Source organism: Pristiophorus japonicus, chromosome 1 (genome assembly GCF_044704955.1).
Source record: "Pristiophorus japonicus isolate sPriJap1 chromosome 1, sPriJap1.hap1, whole genome shotgun sequence".
Taxonomy (NCBI): domain Eukaryota; kingdom Metazoa; phylum Chordata; class Chondrichthyes; family Pristiophoridae; genus Pristiophorus; species Pristiophorus japonicus.
The window spans coordinates 230301858-230323719 of NC_091977.1; positions in this window are offsets into that span (position 1 = coordinate 230301858).

Consider the following 21862-nt stretch of genomic DNA (forward strand, 5'->3'; position numbering starts at 1 on the left):
CCAGAAGATATGAACCAAGATAGCAGAGGCGGTCTTGTCAGCGACCAACGAGGTGCGTAAGGGCAACCAATGCTGCAAATGATGGAATGATCTTGTGGGATCCGCAAGAGTAAGTATTACATTTATTTACATGTACTTATGTATTTATATAATTTGATTTGTAACAGTCATGAGTGACTATCAGCAGATGTGAGGTCTTTCACTTTTACCGGGAATGTTGTAGTCAAAGCTTGCAGTCACGGTGCACGTCTTTAGGTAAAGAATGATAATTATCATAATAATCATGATTACATCTGTCGGTTATGTGTTGTATCAGTCTCTGTGACAGTACCTAGCAAAGTTATCACGCAATGATCTCATGCCATGTTGTCCTGTCACCTTTTACAGGAGAAGCTATCGACGATGAGGTCCGTGCAGAGGTGAATGGTTGGGGGGCTATCAGTCACCAGCGACATCACTGAGATGGAGGAGCGGGTGCTCACACTCATGGAGAAGCACACCCGGACAGCCACGGAAGCATCTGCAGACCCTGAAGTGATGCCACGTGAGTAAAGTTTACACCATTGCTTGATGTATCGTCAATAGATGCCACACCCACTCATATCTGAACAATCATATATGATAGGTGATTTCTAAAATTGTCATAGAAATAATGTTGGCCTAATGAAAATCATTACAATGCCAATGTGTTGATGGTCATGAAATGTGATGCTTGTGATGATCTTGATAGCGGTGGTGTTTTTGTCATGCATATGATGTGTGAAGTGCTGGACTCACCTTGTGACCCTAGCACCCCCTTCTCCTCTAATAACCTCTTTTGTGTTTTGCAGCTCAGCCAACAGTGCGGCCCCAGGCAATACCACAGAGACCAGAAGGTGGGGGCGCGGGGCCCGACTCTCCAGACAGTCCTACATCTGGTGCTGAGGAGCTCCGATTCTCGCCTGTCAATCCGCGCTGGGTCTGTTCTCTACGGATGAGAGCGCGGACTTCGAGGAACCTGCATCGCCATGTTCCAGAAGCCATTCCACCCCAAGGTCATCTAGTGCTCCTCCGGTCATTCCCGCCTCCACTCTGGAGGTACCGGCCCAAAACACCACACCACAGGGCACCCCATTTGTCCCAGGACGGCGCCGACCCCACAGAGGCCTCGTGGACGTGGCAGGTCTGGTCCACGAGCGCCACATGAGAGTGGAGAGATGGTACAGCTGTCCAGGAGGACTGTAGACATTGGTGATCAGCTCATCGAAGCATTGGGGGGCATATCTCGACAGCTGGCCACCATGACTGAGTACGTTCCATAGATGACGGAGGCCATGGAGGCGATAGCCAGGAACATTGCTGGCACAGTCCCCCCTATGGTCCCAGAGCACGGCACTCCACCCCTAGGTTTCGCACCACCACTCCAAATGACAGATGAGAGGAAGGACCAAGATCCTGTTTCTGCATCAGAGAATGTTGCCCCCTCGGCACCCCCCCTGTGGCCAAGTGCCATGGAGTGAGGAGGGGAAAGGGTAGAGGTGGAGAGACGAAGGGGAGGGGGGAAGGAAAGTGAGGTGCATGTCCGCAGGTGATGGCTGTGTTATATCTCTATCTGGGTGTATGCAATTTGTTGTAATGTATGGGGGAGGGGACCACCCTCCTACTTTGCATTTTTATTCTGTGTTGCTGGACATGTTGAACATTTGATTGATGTCAATGGTGGAAAAAGTGGGGTGTGGACTGGGGTTGGATGTTTTTTCCCGTGATACTTATGATTTCAGACCAATGTTGGTATAAATTTTTTTTTATTGAACATATACTTGTTGCGCATTGTCTCAGATAGCTGTACCTTTACACACTGGTGATTCTTTAACATGAAAGGATTAAATAAAACTTAACTTCAATCAACATAAACTTTAACTGGCACCAAGGTGATGGGCATCATTGATGTCTGAACTGCACACACACAGCAGTGTTTCAGTGTTGTCACTCACAGCAATGTTCTTTCAGGCAAATCGTTCAGATATCAGCTCCTCACATAAGAGTCTTGCAAGTATGTAGCCACCACGGGCCCTTTCCTGCGATCTGGAGGGGGTCGTGAGCATGGTTGCGTAGCCAGCCTGATTGTCTGGCCCTAGGTCAGTGTCCAGCTCCTCGTCGTCCTCTTCCTCTCTCTCCTGAGGTGGATCATCAGTCCCTTCTATCAATTCTTGGCCCCTCCTGATAGCCAGGTTGTGCAGCATGGAGCTCATGACCACGACTTTACCTATTTGCTCAGGGTTGTATTGTAGCTCCCCTCCTGAGTGGTCCAGACATCTAAAGCGCTGCTTAAGCACAGTTATTGTTTTCTGGACCACATTGCGTGTGTCCCTGTGGCTCTGGTTGTATTGCTTCTCGGCCTCGGTGTGGGTGTCATGCAGGGGGGTCATAAGCCAGGTGGCTAGTCCATATCGGTTCTCACCATGGTCCAGCATTGTCCTTGTGGCTGACTCTTAAAGATGTCGGAGACAGAGTTCTCACGCAGGATGTCAGCCTCATCGAAGGTGCCCGGACATTTGGCATTCACTGCCATTATGATCTGGTTGTGGTTGACAACTAGTTGGACCTTCAGGGAGTGAAATCCTTTTCTGTTATGAAAAAGCTCTGGGTCCTGAGAAGGTGCCCACATGGCGATGTGAGTGCACTGTATTGCTCCCTGCACCCTGGGGAACTGAGCAATGCAGTAGAATGCTCCAGCCCTGTCAGTCTGATTCTCTGTGGTCATGGAGAAGCCGATAAAGTCCATCCTTCGTGCCTTCTGTGATCTGTCTAATTCAGCGATGGGTGGCTGGAAATCTCGGGGAAGAGGGGAAATCTCGACCGCAGAGGCCCGAAAGGAACCGGATGCATAGAAAGACAGTGCCACAGTGACCTTGACCTCGACTGACACTGGTGTCCTGATGGCAGGCTGCATATGTGGCCTGATGAGCTCACATATTTCATTGATCACCACTTTGTGGAAGCGCTGTCTCCGAAGGCAGGTGTGGTCGTACACGTCGAGGTAAGACCTCTTTTCCCTGTACGTGCGGGGTGTGTATGGTCTGGCCCTCCTCCTCATTCTTGCATGTCCTAAATTGGGCACATAATGATGTGCGTCACACATTGAGCCATCTGCACTCTGCAACATCTGCATATTAATTGATGCAGGCTGAGAAATGACTGGCCCCATTGCAATGAAAGTATAAAAGCGATTGATCAGAAGCAATAATTTCCTCACTAAAATACACGTAGAGAAAACCCCCAATAGTCCAGAGTCTGAAAATATGTCTGTTGAGATGGTCACTTCACCTGAGAAGAACTCCAGAGTCAATGCAAACTCCCCCGAAGTTGAAGCAGCCTTTTGAATGAAGCGATTTAAAAAATGGCAGCCACACTGCTGGCTTTAGTTCAGAATAGTTCCACTTTTTCTGAGCGGTGTTTTGGGTGAGCGATGTTGCGGGCGATATGTGTGTTTGAGGTGGTGAAAGAGACGGTGGCCGATCTCCTGGGCGTTAGTTTCGCCAAATGTGCTCTTTACGACAAAAAAAATGGGCGGGCGGTATTATTGAATCTCGGCGTTAATTCCGTGCGGAAAGTAACCCTGGGCGATATTATGGCCATTGATTTCGCCCATTCTGATGATTCTGCCCCAAAAAATGGGCGGGCGGAATTATTTTTTCCCGGCGTTACAACATGGGGAAAGTAACGCTCGCCGATAAGTTTCTGAAAAATGCCTGTCAGTTTCCATTTTGTGGCTAAATGTGCGATATATGGGCGTCAGACGTCATTTCAGCGATAAAATGGACGTTAAGTGGGTGTTAAGCATGCAAAAAATGAGGAAAGTCTAACCCATGAACTTATTTCCGATATTTACAAATCAAACTTAACCACTGCTTTTCTGTTTCGAAGTGGATACCTTCTTCCTTGAACAGAACTTTCCAAACTTGACTGAGCCTGAGGAGAATTTGTCTCCAAGGGCAACCCTTGATCTACATTTGGACTCTCTACAACTTCAGACTGTTTGTCTGCCTTACTCAGACTCTGACTTAAATTCTGAATTTCTCTTGGATTTGTTTCTAGAACATCTGATGTAGGACATCTACTGGTACTCTACTAGTAACAAGACTATCTGACTCATCAGGAATAATTGAAACATTCCAACTTTCAACTCTTTCCACATCTGTAGGTAAAATATGATCAACGTGAACAAATCTAATCTTTCAATGTTCAAACATCTTGACCAAATATATAAGAGGGCCACATATCTTCACTACTCTTCCTGGTAAACACTTTAACCATTTATGGTGATGGTTCTTCACTCTATCATTCTGATTCAATTTCACACTTCTCTCTCTTACTGTACCTCTATCATGATTAGAAAATTTGCTAATTTGTAGTCCAACGACAACTGCCATTTCTTTGGATTTGGATCCAACATTTACTCGATGAGGGCACGTTATACAATTTATACTGTGCACTCTGCTGCACCATTTGAAGCAGGGTGATATGGTGGAACTTTGGTATATTTCTGCTCATGAACTGTGCAAATTCTTCTGAACAAAATTGCGACCCATTATCAGACACAATTTCTTCTAGGAGGCCATATGAAGAAAACGATCTTCACAAATTATCTGGTGTTTTGTCTAGAGCCTCCTATCAACAAGAGCAGGCATTGACGATGAGATCCAACACCACCTCCAGTGCACCAGTGCAGCCTTTGGCCGCCTGAGGAAAAGAGTGTTTGAAGACCAGGCCCACAAAACTGCCACCAAGCTCATGGTCTACAGGGCTGTAGTAATAACCGCCTTCCTGTATGGCTCAGAGACATGGACCATGTACAGTAGACACCTCAAGTCGCTGGAGAAATACCACCAATGATGTCTCCACAAGATCCTATAAATCCCTGGGAGGACAGGCTCACCAACAGTCCTCATCCAGGCCAACATCCACAGCATTGAAGCACACTTGATCAGCTCTGCTGGGCAGGCCACATAATTCGCATGCCAGACACTAGACTCCAAAAACAAGTGCTCTACTCGAACTCCTTCACGGGAAATGAGCCAAAGGTGGGCAGTGGAAACATTACGGGGACACCCTCAGAGCCTCCCCGATAAAGTACGACATCCCCACTGACACCTGGGAGTCCCTGGCCAAAGACCGCCCTAAGTGAAGGAAGTGCATCTGGGAGGGCGCTGAGCACCTTGAGTCTCATCGCCGAGAGCATGCAGAAATCAAGCGCAGGCAGCAGAAAGAGTGTGCGGCAAACCAATCCCACCCACCCCTTCCCTCAACGACTATCTGTCCCACCTGTGACAGAGTCTGTGACTCTCGTATTGGACTGTTCAGCCACCAAAGAACTCATTTTAAGAGTGGAAGCAAGTCTTCCTCGATTCCGAAGGACTGTCTATGATGATGATGACGATGATGAGTGTTATACTTGTTATTTTCCAAAACGGAAGCACCTCTACCCACTTCGAATAACTGTCAATCACTATGAACAATTGTTGTCCTTCTAACTCAGCAAAATCTATATGTAACCTTTGCCACACCCTGGGAGGCTATTTCCCTGGCTGTAAAGGTACTGATTATAGTTTCTTGCTTACCGATTGACATGTTGTACACTGACTTCTTCTTAGGCGGTCCCTCTTATTGAGGATGACTCGCTTCCACACCAAAAAGGGATGAGTTCACAGATGTTTCAATGAAGGACCTGACATTCCAGGTCCTGAACTATATTGAAGGGTGCAAGATGCCTGTACGTGGATTATTTAATGTATGGTGGCTGTGGCACTGCAGCCATCACATGGGCTTGACAAAGCTAGGTCTTGGTCCAGTGGCAAGAATTAACCAAGATGACTGGATCAATGATGTACTCTATATCTTTATCTAAACCTGGCCACCATAAGTGCAAAACTCTTGGTCAAGCACATTACCAGGTGCTGGTCATGAAGATCTCCTGATAACTACTCTTGCACCCCACATGATACAATCTTTATCCGCTAATAATTCATTCCTACGAACGAAGTATGGATGAATGTCTTCCTCTGATACCTGGTTTGGCCATCCATTTGCTATGTAATCAGACCACCTTTGACTTAACTGGGTCACGTTTGTTTGCTCTACCAAACTCTTCAGCTATGACTGGCAGTTCATCAATGTATGAAAAATAGAACACTTCTTCTACCTTAGAGATAATGTCCTCAGTTTCTAGTCTTTTGAGTTCTTGCTCAACTCTCTCCTTGGATGCGTATGGTATGGGACGTAGCTTGCATTAAACTGGTCTTGCATCCTTTTGCACTCTGACACTCACCTTCAAGCCTTGCCTATTTTGCAGAGCACCTTTGGATACTGCTTGATGACACACCTTTCGATGCAAATTTTGTTTCTACACGAAAAATATCATTCCAATCCAGCTTCAGTGATCCCAACCAATTTCTACCTATCAAGGCAGGCTTGTCTCCTGCCACTATTATGAGATGCAAGCTCTGAAACTGATCTTTTTATTTTACCGGTGTGGTAGCTACGTTCTACAGCAGGGATTTGCTCTCCTGAGTAGCCTCGCAGCTCCATCTTTGATTTCTGCAGTGGAAAATCACGCAACTTGTCGAGATATAGCGATTCCGGGACTATGCTTATGGATGCACCAGTGTCGATTTCCATGGGTATCCTGGTTCCTGCAACATCTACTTGGATGATGATACTTTGCGAATCGCTGTTCAATACCCTCGTGTTTCTCATGAAGTGTATCTCCAGAACCTCCTCATCCTGTTGTTTCTCTTCAATGCTATGTAGTGTTTGCCGATATCTACTTCACGCATTGAACATCGGTTTACTCTTCAGTCAGCACGCCTTCATAAGGTGCCCAGTTTTCTTGCAGTAGAAACACTCTGCCTTCACCCATGGACAGCTTTGAGCATTGTTCCAGGCACCAATAGCATGACTTCAATGTGCTGTTACCGTGGCCAGTTGCTGAGGCCTTGGGGCACAACTGCCTTTTACTTTTAACCTGCAGGCGATTCACCTCTGTTGTCTGATGACTAGAAATGGTACGAAATTCTCAGGAGTATTGATTGGGCATATCCATCGACATAGCTGTCTGACAAGCTAAATCAAAAGTCAAGTTAGGGGTTGTCAACAACTTTCTTCTGATTGCTTCATTTTTCATCCCACATGCAAAGCGGTCACGCAATGCTCGGTACGGAAAGTTTCCAAAATGACAGTGAATGGATAGCTTTTTTAAAGCTACAATGTACTCACTGATACTCTCGTCATGTAATTGATCTCTTGTTCCAAAGCGATAACTTTCAGCAACTTCCAGGGGCTCAGGACTGTGGTGCTGTTAGAATCTCCGTCAGTGGCATGTCCTATTTTTCAGGGTTTCATACACTTCGGGGCCTAGTTCAATCGTGAAAATAGGCCGTTTTCTTTCTAAAACCACCCTGTTATGGTTTTCATCATCGGGGACTTTGACTATATTATTCGCAGTGAAAAACATTTCTAGCTGCTCCACATATGCTTCGAACGTTTCTCGGTCACGCTGGAACTCACACAAGCACGCTATTATTCTCATAGTTGAGGCCATCTGGACTCTGACAGTTTAGCCAAGTGTGCTTGTAATTTAGCTTGGATTTATTTTTAGCTGTTCTGCAAAACAAAGAACCTCTCAAAGTTTCTCAGTCGATAGGCAGGATTATCCACCATCAAAATCCAGAACTCCTATCCTCATGGCCAATGTGATATATTCTTACGACATCACTAACAAACACACTCTACAAGATGGCTCTTAACCGTCATCATATGACTTTGCCACATGACCCTTTTATTGCATTAGCATCAGTAGTTGCATTACATCAGTAGTCCACTAGGTGGAGCAGTAGTCCACTAGGGGGAGCTCTATTACAACCCCTAGTGCACAGGAAGAGGCAAGTCTCCAAATTCTGGGCAGGTGCACAGGTACGCCTATAGGAGAGAGCGAGGTATGAGACAATAAATATCCTGTAGGTATACAAAATAGTAGGACGTAAGTTTCATCTCTTGATAGCTTGGTTTCGTTGGGTTGGGGTCAAACCCAAGCAGAACAAATTCTTACCAGAAGGAGGGTTATGAGAGAAAATCAACTCTTGCTAAACTTCCAAGAAGCTATCTTGAGAAGCTTAGGAACAGATTGAAACTGAGGAAAGGAAGGTTGCAGAGAGAAACAGATAATAATAACAACAACAGCTTGCATTTATATGGTGCCTTTAATGTAGTAAAACGTTCTAAGGTGCTTCACAGAAATGTAATCAAAAATATTTGACACCGAGCCACATAAGGAGATATTAGGACAGGTGACTAAAACCTTAGTCAAAGAGGTAGGCTTAAAGGATCATCTTAAAGGAGGAGAGAGAGGCGGAGTGGTTAGGGAGGGAATTCCAGAGCTTAGAACCTTGGCAGCTGAAGGCACGACCAATACCTAATAAAATAATAGAGAAAAATAAGAACAAACTGCAGCCTTAATCATAGAACTGACTGACATTAGTAAATGTTAGCAGTAATTACATTTCAGGTAATTCACGAACTAAATAAGGAAGCAGATGGGATAGAAATTGGACCTCATCCACACCCAAAGCCACCTAAAATACGTCCGACCCCATATTGGTAACCAGAGGACACAGATTTAAGGTACTTAGCAAAAGAGCCAGAGAGGAGATGAGAAGACTTTTTTAATGCAGCGAATTGTTACAATCTGAAATGCACTGACTAAAAGGGTGATGGAAACAGATTCAATAGTAACTTTCAAAAGGGAATTGGATAAATACTTGAGAAGGAAGAAGTTGCAGGTCTAGTGGGAAAGAGCAGGAGGGAGTGGGACTAATTGGATAGCTCTTTCAAAGAGCCGGCACAGGCACGAAGGGCCGAATGACCTCCTTCTGTGCTGTAAGATTCCATGATTCTATGAGACAGTGGTGCTGAAATTCAGAGTCTCAGAGAGACCCGTTACAGCCCGTTTGCGGCGGCCATGAGTCGGAATCCCATGGCCGCCACTTTGTGGTCGACTGGCCGACCCAACCCAAATTCAGATTGGGGATTTTTCAGCCTGGACCCGATTCCGCCGCGATGCTGGTGACCGCTGCAAGCACTTCATCAGAATGCACACTGCCACTCTCCCTCACCTGCAAAAAATTCCGCCCAAAATTCTGCAAAAGATATCGATCCCTCGCTGTGTGGTGCCCCCGACAGCTTTCTCTGACGGTGCACCTTATCCGCAGTGAGTGCGGCCCGGCAGCGTGGTGGCCCTTCAAGGGGAGGACCCACTGCCGTGGCTGCCATGTATTAATTTTTGCCGGCCGACTTCTTGGTCATGGGTTTGGCTGGGCTGCCAACGGGCAGCCTGGCACCCCCTCTTGGGTGTCAGGCCGCTGGCCTGGGCGAAGCCCTCCCTGGTGGCCCAATGGTCGAAGGGCAAAACTGCCAGATTCTCTCCCCTTTAACGGAGGGGAGAGAACATGGTGACACCCATGCGCTGTGACGTCACCACCACTTCGAAAGGACTTGCATGTGTCCAAGTACAATCTAACTTTTTGAACAGATCATGATTTCTTTTGTTCCTACTTTTTTAGTTCTGCTGTTCCCACCCCCCCCAACCCTTACATTTGTTATTTGTATTGAGGGGTTGCTGCTTGCAACATGTTCATAACCTTACGCACGCACATTTCTTCCATCCTGATAAAAATACAGGAGGCTATTTTTTGCTGTTGTTGAGAGTGCAGGTGGTGGGTCATGATATATAGTACAAGACATTGTACTGGATACCACCAAGTTTAAGAAAAGTCAAAGAAAGAAAAGACTTGCATTTATATAGCGCCTCTTATGGCCTCAGGACATCCCAAAACGTTGTGCAGGCACAATGATGGGAAGGGGGTGAGGCCATGGAGGGATTTGAACACAAGAATGAGAATTTTAAATTTGAGTAAATAAAATGGGTATGTCCCATGTATCCGAGGTAGGGTTTAAGGAGCGTCTTAAAGGAGGAGAGAGTGGCGCGAGGTTTAGAGAGGGAAATTTAGAACTTAGGGCCTAGGAGAGTGAAGGCATGGCCATCAATGGCGAGTGGCAATTGCCATATAAATCACATCCACTTAATTATCATGGAAAAAAACCCAACAGCATTCTTTTCATTAAAAAATTGTAATTGTGGATTTGGTCTGAAAAATGCACAATTATTTACCTCAACCAAGTTACTTAGAAAATAGGATCACAAATTCAAAGTAACATGTCATCATGCTGTCTCATCTGAAATCATAGAATGGTTACAGCACAAAAGGAGGCCATTCAGCCCGTCGAGCCAGTGCCGGCTCTCAGCAAGAGCGCTTCAGCTAGTTACACTCCACCACCCTTTCCCCGTAGCCCTGCAATTTTTATTTTCTTTAGGTACTTATCCAATTTCCTTTTGAAAGCCGCAATTGAATCTGCCTCCACCACCCTTTCAGGCAGTGAATTCCAGATCCTAACCACTCGTTGCGTTAAAAAGTTGTTCCTCATGTCAACTACATGATATAGGTCTGATGAAAGCTCATCGACCTGAAACGTTAACTCTGTTTCTCTCTCCATACATCCTGTTGAGTATTTCCAGTATTTTCTGTTTTTACTTCAGATATCCAGCATCCGCAGTACTTTTGTTTTGATATATATCTTACATTTTACTTCTATATACTGTATTTGCCACAAAAAAATCCTTGTTTGTTATGCCGAGTGTAGATGTAATTAATGAGGTCTTAACTCATCTCCTTACATGCCATTCAGTGTGTACTCTCGATAACAATAAGGCTCATCTGTAACTAAAGCTTCTGTTAATGGATCTCCATTGCAGTGACTTGAAATTGGAATTAAATAATCCTTTCATATTCCTACCAGATTTATAATTAACCGGGAGCCCGAGAAACAGGTGCATGATGATTCAAATTTTGATGTAAAAGATCTTTTCATCAGCCCAACAATTGGTCGTATCATTGAATTATGCTAAAAATTAATCATTGCATTACGCAGGACCCTCTCACTTGTGCTAATCAGGAGCGCTGTAATCATCCTTTTTGTCTCCTCCTCATCAGCATAAACAGTTCTTGAAAAAGCCCTCAGTTCCTGCTTTCAAATGAATGAACAATAGTTGATTGAAAGGTGCATGCGATGAAATTGTACATCATCTATCACAGAGCACACAGCCAGTGAAACCTGGGGGGGGTGGCACTTAATTAAGAACTTAGCTCCATTTCTCACGCAGGTAGTCTTTCTCTTAGGCAGTCCCTCGGAGTCGAGTATGACTTACTTCCACACTAAAAATGAGTTCTCAGGTAACTTAAGAGTCCAATGCAGGACCTACAGTCTGTCACAGGTAGGGCAGACGGTAGTTGGAGGAATGGGAGGTTGGGGTGCCTGGGTTGCCGCACGTTCCGTCTGCTGTCGACTCTTGGCTTCAGCTTTCTCTTGACGAAGAGACTCGAGGTGTTCAACGCCATCCCGGATGCTTTTCCTCCACTTTGAGCGGCCTTGGGCAGAAGTGTATGGAGTATACACCTTCACTACGAAATGTCCACCGATCATGTTAAAAGTTGAACTGAACGGAATTCCAGTATCCATGGAAGTGGACACAGGTGCAAGTCAGTCTATTATGAGCAAAAAGGCCTTCGAGAGGCTGTGGTGCAACAAGGCACAAAGGCCCAAACTGAGCCCTATTCCTACCAAGCTAAGAACTTACACTAAAGAGCTGATCCCTGTAATTGGCAGTGCAGCAGTAAAAGTCTCCTATGATGGAGCGGTGCACCAACTACCACTATGGATTGTACCAGGAGATGGCCCCACACTGTTTGGCAGAAGCTGGCTGGGAAAAATCCGCTGGAACTGGGACGACATCCGAACGCTTTTGTCTTTCAACGTGCCTCATGTGCCCAGGTTTTGAGCAAGTTTCTGTCGTTGTTTGAGCCAGGTATTGTAAATTTCTCTGGGGCAAAGGTGCAGATCCTCTTGATTCCCGGTACACAATCCATCCACCACAAGGCACGTGCAGTATCATACATGATGTGAGAGAAAGTGGAGATCGAGCTGGACAGGCTGCAACGAGAGGGCATCATCGTGCTGGTTGACTTCAACGAGTGGGCCAATCCAATTGTTCCGTTTCTCAAGGGCTAGGGCACGATCAGAATTTGTGGGGATTATAAAGTAATGATTAACCGTTTTTCGCTGCAGGACCAGTACCAGTTACCCAAGGCAGACGACCTATTTGCGACGCTGGCAGGAAGGAAGACGTTCACCAGGTTGGACCTAACCTCGGCCTACATGACGCAGGAGCTGGCGGAATCTTCGAAAGGCCTCACCTGCATCAACATGCACAAAAGTCTGTTCATCTATAATAGATGCCAGTTTGGGATTCGATCGACTGCAGCTATTTTTCAAAGGAACATGGAGAGTTTGCTAAAGTCGGTTCCACGCACCGTGGTTTTCCAGGACGACATACTAGTCACAGGTTGGGACACCATCGAACACTTGCAGAACCTGGAAGAGGTTCTAAATCGGCTAGATCTGTGGGACTCCGGTTGAAATGCTCGAAGTGTGTTTTCCTGGCACCAGAGGTCGAGTTCTTAGGGAGAAGAATCGCAGCAGACGGCATCAGACCCACCGACGCCAAGACGGAGGCCATCGAGAACACATCGAGACCACAGAACGTGATGGAGCTGTGCTCGTTCCTGGGACTCCCCAATTATTTTGGTAATTTCCTACCCGGGTTAAGCACCTTGCTGGAACCTCTACACGTGTTGCTATGCAAGGGAGATGACTGGGTATAGGGGAAATCGCAAGAGACTGCTTTTGAGAAAGCCAGAAATCTGTCATGTTCCAACAAACTGCTTGTTCTGTATAACCCATGTAAACATTTAGTGCTAGCTTGCGATGTGTCTTCGTACGGGGTCGGGTGTGTGTTACAAGAAGCAAATGAATCGGGAACATTGCAAACGGTCGCTTATGCATCCAGGAGTTTGTCCAAAGCCGAAAGGGCTTACAGCATGATTGAAAAAGAAACTCTGGCATGCGTTTATGGGGTGAAAAAAATGTACCAGTATCTGTTTGGGCTTAAGTTCGAGTTAGAAACTGACTATAAACCGCTCATATTGCTATTCTCAGAGAGCAACGGTATTAATACCAATGCCTCTGCTCGCATCCAAAGATGGACGCTCACACTGCATGCATAAAACTATGTAATTTGCCACAGACCAGGCACAGAGAACTGCGCTGGTGCTCTTAGTCGGCTACCATTGCCCACCACCGTGGTGGAAATGGCACAGCCTGCAGACTTGCTCTTGGTGATGGATGCATTTGAAAATGAAAAGTCACCCGTTATGGCCCGCCAAATCAGGAGCTGGACCAACCAGGATCCATAATTGTCCCTTGTAAAAAACTGTGTCCTCCATGGGAGCTGGTCCAGCGTCCCAGTGGAGATGCATGAAGAGATCAAGCCGATCCAGTGGTGCAAAGACGAAATGTCCATTCAGGCGGACTGTCTTTTGTGGGGTAATCGCGTGGTTTTGCCTAAGAAAGACAGGGAAATATTCATACGTGACCTACACAGTACCCACCCAGGTATAGTAATGATGAAAGCTATAGGCAGATCCCATGTGTGGTGGCCCGGCATCGACTCAGATTTGGAGTCTTGCATGTGCCAATGCAACACTTGCTCTCAACTGAGCAATGCACCCAGGGAGGCACCACTAAGTTTGTGGTCATGGCCCTCCAAACGGTGGTCTAGGATCCACGTTGACTTCGCCGGCTCATTTCTAGGCAAAATGTTTTTGGTTGTTGTGGATGTTTATTCAAAATGGATTGAGTGTGTTATAATGTCTGTAAGCACGTCCACTGCCACCATCGAAAGCCTATGAGCCATGTTCGCCACACACGGCCTGCCTGATGCCCTTGTCAGCGACAATGGGCCGTGCTTCACCAGTGCTGAATTCAAGGAATTCATGACCTGCAATGGGATCAAGCACATCACATCTGCCCTGTTCAAGCCCGCACCTAACGGCCAGGCAGAACGGGCAGTCCAAACCATCAAGCAAAGCTTGAAACGCATGTCGGAAGGCTCTCCGCAGACCCGCCTGTCCCGAGTCCTGCTCAGCTACCGCACAAGACCTTATTTGCTCACCGGGGTTCCCCCTGCCGAACTGCTCATGAAAAGGGCATGCAAAACAAGGCACTTTCTAGTCCACCCTGATCTCCATAATCATGTCAAGGGCAGGCGCCATCAACAAAGCATGTACCATGATCGCGCAAATTTGTCAAGCGATATTGAAGTCAATGACCCTGTATTTATACTCAACCATGGACATGGTCCCAAATGGCTTGCTGGCACTGTTGTAGCCTAAGAAGGGAGTAGGGTGTTTTAGGTGAAACTTGCAAATGGACTAACTTGCAGAAAGCATTTGGACCAAACCAAACTGCGATTCATAGACAGCCACGAGCAACCTGAAGAGGACACCACCAACTTTAACCCTCCGATACACACACAAGTGGCAACCGACATCATGGTTGACCACGAATCTGAACTCATCAGCCCCAGCAGCCCAGCAATGCCAGCTGCGCAGCAGCCCAGCGAAGGCCAAACCAATTCACCTGCACCTGTGTTTGTACCGAGACGATCGACAAGGGAGCGGAAAGCCCCAGATCGTCTCACCCTGTAAATAAGTGTACTATTGACTTTGGGGGGGAGTGATGTTATGTATGCAACGCCTTGTAACCACCGTTCTACCACCACCAGAGGGCGCATCTGTTGGCATCCCAAGGGATCCCAGCATCCCTTGGGAGCACTGCATATAAGCAGGCCTCCCATGCTGTGCCAGCACTCTGGAGTCAGAATAAAGAGACTAAGGTCACACTTACTCAAGTCTACAGTACTCAATCACATTGCTTTATTTGAGACATAATAGCTTCCCCTTAAATGCATCGATGCTATTCGCCTCAACCACATTCTCACCACTCTCTGGGTAAAGAAGTTTCTCCGAATTCCTTATTGGATTTATTAGTGACTATCTTATATTTATGGCCTCTAGTTTTGGATTCCCCACAAGTGGAAACATCTTCTCTACATCTACCCTAGCGGACCTCTTCGTTATTTTAAAGATCTTTATCGGGTCACCCCTCAACCTTCTCCCAGCCTGGTCAGTCTTTCCTGATAGTTATAGCAGCATGGTACTTTTCAATGTTGTGCTAAGGTTTCTCTTGATGCACAAGTCCTCCTGAGGGAATAAGTCCTGACTGCAAATAAAATTCAAATGGCATGTGTTGTTCAGGGTAGGTACAAGACGTTGATGTAAAAGCAATTTATTTTATGTTGCAATTCATCACAAGCTGTTATCTAAGTGCACTTCAAAATATACAGCAAGCCTGCCTGCTAATCAGTTTCAATTGAAATGTTGGACATCATCAGCTGATCAGGATACATCACCCAGAATTCTTCAGACATTTCTTAATGAGGCATTGTTATAAAGAGAAGGCAAGCAACACATGTGCCAAGGTGCACAAAACGTTGGGGGTGCAGTGCTGAGGTGACTCAACCATCTAAATGAGGTGATTCTCGCCTCTGAGTCAGAAGGTCCCACTTCAGAGACTTTGAGCACAAAATCTAGGCTGACATCCCACAGTGCCAGTGTTAAGGGAGTGCTTTACTGTCGGAGGTGCCATCTTTCCAATGAGACGTTAAAACTGAGCCCCCATCTGCCCTCTCAGGTGGTCGTAAAAGATCCCGCGGCACTATCTTGAAGAAGAGCAAGGGAGTTATTCCTGGTGACCTGGCCAATACTTATCCCTTAACCAACATCACAAAACAGATTATCTGCTCATTATCACATTGCTGTTTGTGGAAGTTTGCTGTGTAAAATTAGCTGCCGCGTTTCCGATATTATAACAGTGACAACACTTCAAAATTAATTAATTGTCCGTAAAGCGCTTTTGGACATCCTGAAGCCATGAAAGGTGCATAGAAATGCAAGTCCTTCTTTCTTTACAATGATGTGTGCATGATCTCACTTGCACTTTTCAGAATCAGCATTCACAGATCTATACAAACATTTCAGAAGGAGTTTATTTGCTGTTGCATCCAATCCTATACAAAGTGATGACACTTTCCGAGCTTCATCAACTATTACTCTCAGCGTATTGCTGATTTGCCTAATTTAATGTTATACCTTGCATTTTGTAACCATCGTTGCTATTTTTAGTACCAGTAAGTATTGCCTTACAACTCTCAATATTAAATGTCATTTGTGATTCATCTGACCAGTTGCTAATGCTGTGGTTATATTGCAGATATCATTTCTGGATTAGTATCTGTGAGTTGAGATGTAAAGTTGGCAAACCCACGACCATCTGTACCTCATACAGAGAATAGTGAGAAAATTCTTTACATGGATGGATGTATGAGCACATCTCTAATCCTGAATAGTTTATTGTGATCCTCAGGAGAAATGCTCTCTCTGAAAACATTAAAAGCATACAATTACATGGTACTTACAGCACAGAAACAGGCCATTTGGCCCAACTGGTCCATGGTGATGACTATGCTCCACACGAGTCTCCTCCCACCCCTCTTCATCTCACCCTATCAGCATATCCTTCTATTCCTTTCTCCCTCATGTGTTAATCCAGCTTCTCCCTAAATGCAACTATGTTATTTGCTTCAATTATACCTTGTGGTAACGAGTTCTACCTTCTCAAGGTAAAGAAGGTTCTCCTGAATTCCTTATTGGATCGATTGGTGACTACCCTATATATTATATCGGTGCAGGAGTAGGCAATTTGGCCCTTCGAGCCTGCACCACTATTCAATATGATCATGGCTGATCGTGCATTTCAGTACCCCATTCCTGCTTTCTCTCCATACCCCTTGATCCCTTTAGCCGTGAGGGCCACATCTAACTCCCTTTTGAATATATCTATCCTATCTCCCTTGTGTATGCATCAAGCCTCCCCTTACATGTGTCAATGCTGTCTGCTTCAACCACTCCATGTGGTAGCGGGTTCCACATACTCACTACTCTGAGTGCAAAGAGCTATATACACATGTATATGATGCGATGTTTAAAGTATTTTATATTTGATCATAACAATTAGAAATGTAAAAACTGAGTAACATCCTACAGTAGTTCAATGCATTGTTCCTCTGGTGTGCTGTGCCTAGTTTGGGCAAGGGTTTGTGCAATGTTTGGCTTGGATGTAGTTAGAAAAAAAGCGACATTGAAAAATGCCAAGGAATATAACCACTAAAGTTCTAGGAAGCAAAGATTATTTTAAATGGTTGAGCTATTTCAAACTTAAAAGTTAGGAAAATAATCTGTGATGGACTCATTAACATATAATGACTGCACTGCAGCAACTCACCAAGGCCTCTTTGACAGCACCTCCCAAACCCACGACTTCTACCACCTAGAAGGACGAGGGCAGCAGGCGCATGGAAATACCATCACCTGCAAGTTCCCCTCCAAGTCACATACCAGCCTCACTTGGACATATATCGTTGTTCCTTTATTGTCGCTGGGCCAAAATCCTGGAACTCCCTCCCTAACGGCACTGTGGGAGTACCTTCACCACACAGACTGCAGTGCTTCAAGAAGGTGGCTCACCACCACCTTCTCAAGGGTAATGAGGGATGGGCAATAAATGCTGGCCTTGCCAGCGACGCCCACATCCCGTGAATTAATATATAAAAAGTGTGATCTTAAGTTTATGTGTAATTGTTAGCAATAATAATTATCATTTTATGCTTAATTCCTATGAAAGCCTTTGAACCTGATTATCTTAATGAATTACACATACATTTATCAATAAGAACATCCATTCCCCAACCACACAAATCCTAAAAGCCTGCAGGTTGTTGCAGACATGCCTTCACGATGTGCGGTGGTCAAACCCCATAGAGAAGCACAGCTTGAGGTTTTGCTGAGCTAAGCACATAATGGCAGCCAGGAGATTGGGCTGCATTGAGTGATATTTGCTGTCCCTCCAGGTCACGATATACTTTGAAAAACTTATTTTTTGTGTCAGTGTCACAAGTATCCAGTAATATAAAAAAATAACGGCGTCAGTTGTTTTGAATTTGAGAAGGGTGTAACAATAACTTTGTTTAAAAAGGCGAAGTCGTTTCTAATTACACATATCACAGCGTAGTCAGATTTTGCTTCAGACTGCAGTGGACTTGTGAAAGCTGCTGCATTAGGTCTGAGGGTGCTGAATTTGAACCTCCTCCATCTCATACTTTCGCACTAAACAGTTTGTAGTCTTATAGCAAACTATTGACATTGAAAATGTGCAAACTAAGCAGGTCAGTGAGCACAGCAGGAAAGGATTGGAAGGGTTGGCGGTGATTTAAACCTAACTCGCCCATTGGGACATTGTCAGGATCAGATGGAACGCTGGTTTTACACCTCCATCCTGATTTTACTCCCCATTGAAGTCAGCGGAGAGTAATATCGGACAGGATGTAGAACCGGTGTTCACCCGCTCCCGTGAGATTCCCGCCCGGAGAGTTAGGTTAAAATGACCCTCTGAAAGTGTAAGAGGGTCCAATGCTGCAAGAATAGAGGGAAAGGAATAAAGCACGAAAAAGGGAGAGGGAAGACTGGTTATCCAACCTTGATAGATCAGCTTGGTTCGGTCACCCTCACAACCACACGACTCAGTGGGTGGCACTCTTGCCTCTGAGTCAGAAGGTTGGGGGTTCAAGTCCTACTCCAGTGACTTGAGCACAAAATCCAGGCTGACACTCCAGTGCAGTACTGAGTGATTGCTGCCCGGTTGTAGGTGCCGTCTTTTGGATGAGACATTGAACCAGGTGGAAGTAAAAGGTCCCAGGGCACTAATTAGAAGAAGAGCAGGGGAGTTCTCTCCGGTGTCTAGGCCAATATTTATCTCTCAACCAACATCAACCAAAAACAGATTATCTGGTCATTGCTGTTTGTGGGAGCTTGCTGTGTTTAAATTGACTTCTGCATTTACGACATTATAACAGTGGTTATACTTTGATAATACTTCAATGGCTGTAAAGCACTTTGGAACACCGGAGGTATTGAAAGGTGCTATATAAATACAAGTCTTTCTTTTATCTAAGGTAATCCAATTAAATACTTTTTTGATTAAAAAACATGATGATAAGATGATATTTACTTGAATTAGATTAGATTGGATCTCCATAGGTTCTCATGCTTTTGACACAGAAACAATCATAAGCATTAGTTTAGCATGCATTGTGCATGTACTTTCACGGTCATTGCCTGCAAATTACTTCTCGCTATAGTTACATCAATGGTGTCATCAGCTTTTATCCTGTGTCCTGTACATCACACGAGGAGTACTGTATACAGTTATTGTCTCCATATTACAAAAAGGATATAGAGGCTGTTGTGTATGGAGAAAGAATCAGACTGAACACTGTGAGTTCAAAGTAAAGTGTGACCTTAGTCTTTTATTACAGGTCTCCAGAGTGCCTCTCCAACCTGTGAGGCCTCCTTAAATACCTGTGCTCCCAAGGGATTGTGGGATCCCTTGGGACTCCAGGGGACGAGTCCTCTGGTGGCTGTACAGAGTAAATACTAGTTTACATATATAACAACACTCCGTCCCAAAGTTAATAGTGTAACTATTTACAATGTGAGTCGATCTGGGGCCCTTCTTGCCCTGATTGATCATCTCGGTGTGAAAGCTGGTGTTGTTGAATCATTTGTTGGGCCCTCGCTGGGCTGCTGTGCAGCTGGCCTTGCTGGGCTGCCTGGTGTGTTGGGCCCTGCTGTGGATGATGGGTTCTGCTTCGTGGTCAACCGTGGTGCCGGTTGCCACTGGTGCCAAATGTTGGGGGATCAAAAACGGTAGGGTCCAAGGTGGGTTGCTCAGGGTAGTCCGTGAATCTGAGTTTGATTTGGTCCAAGTGTTTCCGGTGAATGAGTCCATTTGAACGTTTAACCTGAAACATCCTGCTCCCCTCTTTGGTCACGACAGTGCCGGGAAGTCACTTGGGACCTTGTCCATAATTTAATACAAATACAGGATCATTGATTTCAGTCTCGCGTGACACATTTGCGCTATCATGGTATGTACTTTGTTGAAGCCGCCTGCTCTCTACCTGTTCATGTAGATCAGGTTGAACTAATGAGAGCCTTGTCTTAAGTGCTCTTTTCATGAGCAGTTCAGCAGGTGGGATCCCAGTGAGTGAGTGGGGTCTCGTGCGGTAGCTAAGCAGGACTCGGGATAGGCGAGTCTGCAGTGAGCCTTCAGTTACCCTCTTCAAGCCTTGCTTGATGGTTTGCACTGCTCTATCTGTCTGACCATTGGATGCTGGTTTAAACGTGGCAAATGTGACATGTTTGATCCTGTTATGGGTCATGAATTCTTTGAACTCAGCACTGGTAAAACATGGCCCGTTGTCGCTCACCGGGACATCGGGTAAGCCGTGAGTGGCAAACATGGCCCGCAGGCTTTCAGTAGTGGCAGCGGACGTGCTAGCCGACATTATCTCACATTCAATCCACTTGGAATATGCGTCTCCAACCACAAGGAAAATTTTACCCAAGAACGGGCCTGCATAGTCGACGTGTACCCTAGACAACGGTTTGGAGGGCCAAGACCATAAACTTAGCGGCGCCTCCCTGGGTTCATTGCTTAACTACGAGCATGTATTACATCTGTGAATGCAGGACTTTAAGTCCGCATCGATACCGGGCCACCACACGTGGGATCTGGCTATCGCTTTCATCATTACCCGATGCCTGGGTGGGTACTGTGGAGGTCATTGATGAAGGTGTCTCTGCCCTTCTTGGGGACCACTACTCGATTGCCCCACAGAAGGCAGTCTGCCTGTATAGACATTTCATCTTTGCGCTGCTGGAATGGCTTTATCTCTCCCTGCATTTCCACTGTGACACTGGACCAGCTCCCTTGAAGCACACAGCTTTTGACTAGAGATAATGGGCCCAAGTTTCCACAGGATAAAAAACGGGCGCCCCCCCGAGCTGGGCGCCCGTTTTTCGCACCTAAAACGGCGCCAGAAAAGAAACGCGCTATTCTTGAGCGCTTTGCAGCTCCTTGTCTGTTTGGAGTGGCACCCAGGGGGGCGGAGCCTACACTCGCGCCGATTTTGTAAGTGGGAGGGGGCGGGTACTATTTAAATTAGTTTTTTTCCTGCCGGCAACGCTGCGCGTGCGCGTTGGAGCGTTCGCGCATGCTCAGTGTGAAAAAAACATTGGCACTCGGCCATTTTTGTAGTTCTTTGTAGCTGTTTAATTTTTGAACATTTTTTTAATAAATACACATTGCCATCAGCACATCAGCACTGAGGCTTCTTGCAGCCTTCTCACTGTCTCCTTCCTCTCCCCACCCTCCACGGCAACAAACCACTGTTTCCTTCCCCTCCCTCCCCTCCGCGGCAACAAACCGCTGTTTCCTTCCCCTCCCTCCACTCCGCGGCAACAAACCGCTGTCTCCTTCCCCTCCCTCCCCTCCGCGGCAACAAACCGCTGTTTCCTTCCCCTCCCTCCCCTCCACGGCAACAAACCGCTGTCTCCTTCCCCTCCCTCCCCTCCACGGCAACAAACCGCTGTTTCCTTCCCCTCCCTCCCCTCCGCGGCGGCAAACCGCTGTCTCCTTCCCCTCCCTCCCCTCCGCTGGAAAGAACGGCCGCCTCCTCTCCCCTCCCCCCCCACCGCGGGCAGAACGGGCGCCTCCCCCCCCCCCGCGGGAAAGAAAGGGCGCCTCCTCTCCCCTCCCCCCCCACCGCGGGCAGAACGGGCGCCTCCCCCCCCCGCGGGAAAGAAAGGGCGCCTCCTCTCCCCTCCCCCCCCCCCCGCGGGCAGAACGGGCGCCT